Source organism: Thamnophis sirtalis, unplaced genomic scaffold (genome assembly GCF_051295495.1).
Source record: "Thamnophis sirtalis isolate CommonGarterSnake01/CBP01778 unplaced genomic scaffold, rThaSir2_p1.2 scaffold_3, whole genome shotgun sequence".
NCBI classification, from domain to species: Eukaryota; Metazoa; Chordata; class Lepidosauria; order Squamata; family Natricidae; genus Thamnophis; species Thamnophis sirtalis.
The window spans coordinates 86,537,957-86,543,956 of record NW_028261383.1 but is presented as its reverse complement, the minus strand read 5'-3'; positions in this window follow the sequence as shown (position 1 = coordinate 86,543,956).

Genomic DNA, 6,000 nt, shown 5'->3' with positions numbered 1-6,000 from the left:
TGATGAGATAAATATTCTACAGATTCACCTCCTTTGTAAACAGCTCCCTTTCATAAAGAGGCTTCTGTGATTAAAAAAATATATAATCCTATCATTCATATTATTTCGCTTAGCTAAACACATGACAAAATGCCTAACAAATGTTGATCAACTTTCACAATATCATTATAGCCAGTGGTAATTGCCAAAATATTAGGAAATCATCATAGGTTGGTTACAGCACCTCTGTAGAAGCAACCACAGCAAATCTTAGATTATGAAACCTAGTTTCGAAATCAAGAGTTACCCTGTTGTTTTCCTGCAGAATAATCTTTACCTCACAACTGCTGCTTATCATTTTAATAAGTACAGTACATTTCCCCCTAATTGGCATTTTACACATTACATTTCAGTTTAAGAGACATTTATGAGATGTAATTTCAAGGAAAATCTGAAGAGCTGGTTGCTATGGCAATATACACACATCTTCCTGCAAATTAATAACTCAAGATTTTTAAGAATCCCACAACACTAATCATTTCATCTATCCACAGAGGTCAAGTATAAGATAAACAGATAAACTGTAGATTACATGTTCCTCTGGTTCTGTCTTTTTCATTGCTTTTATAAAGTAGCATTCTTCATAATGGTATCTAAATTATATGGAGGCAGTCCTTGCTTAGCAACCACAATGGGAACAGGCAACTCCAGTGTTAAGAATCATGGTCAATATTGTGTAACCATAATGGAGTTAAGACCTGCTGCAATAATTAAATGAGACCTTATGTGATCATAATTTCCAATTTTACTGCTACCTTCTACATTCTGGTTGTTGAATGATAGTTGCAAAGCATACAAATGGCATTTATAAGATCATAGAGACACGGTGCAGGTCATAAATGCAATGACTGGTTAAAAATGTAATTTTTCACTGCCATCATAACTTTGACAAGTTGCTAAACAAGATGGTTGACAAGCGAAGTTTACCTGAAATTCCATCTTAATGGAGATTAACGTTCCTCCAGGCCTTCCTGTCCTCTACCATCCCCTGGAGTCCATTTAAGCTGATGCCTACTGCTTCGGTGACTCCCTCCAGCCACCTCATTTTCTGTCATCCCATTCTTCTTTTGCCCTCCATCTTTCCCAGCATTAGGTTCTTCTCCAGTGAGTCCTTCCTCCTATTAGGTGGCCAAAGTATTTAAGTTTCATCTTCAGGATCTTCTAAAGAACCATCAGGATTGATCTCTTCTAGAACTGACCAGTTTGATCGCCTTGCAGTTCAAGGGACTCGCAGGAGTCTTCTCCAGCACCATAATTCAAAGGCCTCCATTCTTCGGCACTCAGCCTTTCTTATGGTCCAACTTTCACAGCCATATTTTGCAACTGGAAAAAACCATAGCTTTGACTATACGCACATTTGTTGGCAGGGCAATGTCTCTGCTTTTTAATATGCTGTCTAGATTTGCCATAACTTTCCTCCCCAGGAGCAAGCATCTTTAGCTGCAGTCCCCATCTATGGTGATCTTGGAGCCCAGGAAAATAAAATCTGTCACTACCTCCATTTCTTCCCCATCTATTTGCCAGGAATTGAGAGCCAAATGCCATGATCCTAGTTTTCTTACTGTTGAGTTTCAAGCCAACTTTTACACTTTCCTTCACCCGCATCAAGAGGCTCTTTAGTTTCTCTTCACTTTCTGCCATTAGAGTGGTATTATCTGCATATCTGAGGTTGTTGATATTTCTCCAAGCAATCTTAATTCCAACTTTTGATTCATCTAGCCCCGCCCTAAGTTAAATAGGCAAGGCAACAATATGCAGCCTTGCCAGACTCCTTTCCCAATTTTGAACCAATCAATGGTTCCATGTTCAGTTCTCACTGTTGCTTCTTGAACAGCATGTAGGTTTCTCAAGAGACAAATAAGATGGTCTGGTACTTCCATCTCTTTAAGAACTTGCCACAATTGTACTTCTAATTTGAAACAATTAAAGTTAACAGATGGCTGCTGTATTTCAAAATGGGGGTCAGCCCTCAGGACAGCATTGTGCAATCTAAAATCATCCTGTCACTTGATATAAGCATAGGATATATATGTGTGTGTGTGTGTGTGTGTGTGTGTGTGTGTGTGTGTGTACGTGTACGTGTACGTGTACGTGTACTATTCAGCAAAGAATTAATATTAAAATAGCATTTGAATTTCAGTTGCAGTCAACATAATGGCATGTCCTATTTCGTTCTCACCCAATCCTGACGGTGTCTAAGTCATTATTTCTCATATTCTATCAATGTTGAAAAAATGGGAATTGCCAACCCCCCATTATTTCAGAAAATATATGTGTTTCCAATGAAGAAATCCAGGACAAACTCAGGCTGCATGCCCAAGTCAGTATAGGCCACAGTAGTCCTTGTTTGGACTGTTAGGTTCCACTTTACAGTTTGGTAAAATATATCTAATGTGCAAGATTTATTTAAAAATATGTTCTACCTCAGATGAAATAATGTTTTTTATTGATTAGAGTAATCACAGCGTTAAAATATAATACAAATAATACTCCTTTAACAACTGCCTCAGAAAGTTATAACTTTCTGACCAATGCCTGCACTTAGGTCAACACAAGCCTTTAATGTGAAACTGATTAAAGACTGCTCAGTTTCCAGCAGCTACCAGTCCCCCATCAAGCAGTGACGTGCAGTGAGGTTTATGGCTGGTGAGGCAGTCCTCTCCCCCGACACCCCACGGACTAAAGCACTTTCTTTTGCCCGCCTGTGCTCACGGCAGAGCTCAGGCAGGCTGCCGCGAGCTCAGGCGGGCGAAAGAAAGTGCTTTAGTCAGTGGGGTGTCACGGGAGAGGAGAGAATGCCTGAGCATTGCATTTATTAAAGAAAAAAGAAAAAAAGGAAATTTGAAAGAAAAGAGGGAGCATGGGGTGGGGGTGGGGAGCATCAGAAACGGAGAAAGAGAGGAGAGTGAGCGTGACGCTGCAGCTTTAAACAGAATGACAGAGTTGAAGCCTCTAAAAAATGTGCCCTCTACTATGAGGCATGAGAACTGCGTGCCTCAACTACCTCAGGATTTTTTAGGCTTTTAACCCTCGTTTAACTCTGCTCGAGCGCCTAAAAAGTCAGACTAGATGAGGCATGCAGTTCTCCTGCCTCATAGTAGAGGCCACTTTTTAGAGGCTTTTTTAAACAGGCATTCACGGTGTGGCAGCAGCTAGCTAGCCTAACCTCAGCCTTTTCCCGTTTACATTTTTTTCCTTTTCATGATTGACAGTGGTGAGGCTGTGCCTCCCCTGCCTCCACGTCACTGCCATCAAGTAATGAAGATCACAGAGTTGAGCTTGTTAACTTTTCCTTAGCCTTTTAGAGAAGTACAGTCTATGGAAAAAAGCAGCTCAGGAAGAGATAGCTTGTGATAGGATAGAAAATGGTAAAGAAAACCAGGCCAGACATAGAAAGCTATATGAGAGGAGGACTTTATCTGAATGAGACAGAAGCAATTGGCAATTTTCACAGCATCTTTGCCTCTCAGTAATGTGGTTCCATGTGGATCATTTTTCTGGAACCAATTTCAGTCACTAAATGAGGACTAGGTGTAGTTTAACCAGTGGCAGGAGCATGATAGTGCAGATGTGAGACTTGCTGAAAAGAGGTTCTCCAAAGAGCCAGAACAGACGCTGCAGTGTGCCAAAGGAAGCAGTAGATGGCACTCTTCACACAGTGTTGTAGTACACCAGTGTTTCTCGAAATTGGCAACTTTTAACATTTGTAGACATCAACCCCTGAAATTCCCTAGCAAGTATGGGAATTGAAGTTCACACATCATAAAGTTGTCATGATTGAGACGTTATAGTCTGATTGTCTCATTTACACAGAGAAACTCTATCATACTAGAGTACTCCAGGCCAGGAACCCCTCCTTAAAAAGGTAAAGTTATCCTCACATCAACCTCTATTGCCAGTGACTACATAGATACAACTTTGCAGCTTTCTTACCTACACTGACAACTGCCTTAATTAAACCATTCTCTTTCTGTAAAGGACAAGAGATCAGCCACAATCAGTCTTCTATATACATTCTTACTATAGCAGCTTAAGGCTAGTGAAAACACCCCCTAGGACAGTGATGGCGAACCTATGACACGCGTGTCAGTGCTGACACGCGTAGCCATTTGGGGTGACACGCACAGGATTTCATGCGATTTATCCTCGGCTCCTGCACGGCCGCCGAGGATGAAAGAATCTGTGCTGGAGGAACGGGGGGGGCGGGACGTGTGATCTCCCCCGCCCACACTCACTTACTGTATCGCCACCGCCCCTTTCTGAGCGCAGGGGCTGCTGGTAAGGCGTGCGTGCCGTGCGCACACACGTCATCAGCGCGGCGAGGGAGGACCCGCAGGAGAGGAGCGCGGGAACAGTGCGCGCCTCTCTCCAGTCAGGCCGGCACAGAGAGTCTACTCCTGGGACTGTCGGTTACGACCGCACCACAGCAGGGAACAGCGGAGTGCCAACGGGAACTGTGAGCGCCATTAGCAGCAACTATTGGGGTGCCAATAGTTTAAGGGTAAGTCCATCCTTAAATTTATGAAAGGCTCTACAAATTTAAACTCTGCAAGTTTGAGCATTGCTCACTCCATAGCTCAGCATGCAAAAGCACTTAATGAGGGAGAATTTATTAAAGAAACTCTCCTAAGATGTGCGCCATTTCTATTTCACGATATGCAGAATAAAGATGCAATTATTAAGAGAATATCTGAGTTCTCTTGGGGCGGGCTGGAGCGGCATGTTGATGAGGACGTGGAGCTGGAAGCAGCCGACTCCACAGCCCTGGTTCACGGCACCCCAAACAAGTTCAATAATATCAAGGGCAACATACGAAATCGACTGATGAACAAAGAAGTTACTAAGCAGGTATGTTAAATAATTTGTTTTTGGTTTATTAAATACAATTATATATTGCAATTATACATTTTTGTAGTCTAAACTATAAATTGCGCAAAATTATGTTTTTGTCGAAGTGACACACAACGCGAGTTATGCTCGATTTTTTGCCAATTTTTGACACACCACGCCAAAAAGGTTGCCCATCACTGCCCTAGGACATGGTTCCACCACAAATCCGCGAAGCCCTTATCCGCGGAGACATAAACGCGAAGACTAATTTGCGCCGTTCTAAGCGCTAAAGAAAAACGCGACCCTACCGCGATGACATAATCACGGAGGGCAAAATCGTGCATTCCCAAGCACTCAGTACCCTAACGCTAAACCTAACCCTAAACCTAACCCTAAACCTAACCCTAAACCTAACCCTAAACCTAACCCTAAACCTAACCCTAAACCTAACCCTAAACCTAACCCTAAACCTAACCCTAAACCTAACCCTAAAACAAACTCCTAAACCTAATCCTAACCCTTACCTTAATTGAAGTCGACTTTCTGCCGCGGCGCCGTTTTAAAGTGCCCTTCTGTTGCCGCACTGTTGTCGCGGCGGTGATGATGTTGCGGCTTTAGCGCCGCGATTTTATCACCGCGATTTTGACTAGCGCGGTTTTGTTGTGCCACGCTAGGACACAGGCAGGAATCTTTTAAAAGGGCAATTGATAAATAGTACTACATATGGTTTAGAGGCAGAAAGTGCCTATGGCAGAACAAGCTGCCATGGTAGCTGATTGAAGAGTGTGTAAATCAAAATGAGTATCATTGTATTTGTGGTGGTTGTTGTTTTCCACTGCTGCTTCAGACTGGTGGTATTCCATAAGGTCCCAGTAATTATCTTCTCGCAAGCACATTTGACCAAAACCTAAACTGCACTCTTTTGATTTCTCTCGCCTGGTTGCCCTCTTCCTTCTGCTTGACTAATACCAGGAAGCCGTTTTCCTGCCTCTTTATCCAACATTCTGTAATTGACATGCCCAATCATAGTCTGATCATAAGGGTTATTTTTACTTGAGGATATTTCTGCCAACCGTTGGACGAATTCTTCTTCAAGCTCACATTATCATGGCAATGTTTTTTTTATTTATT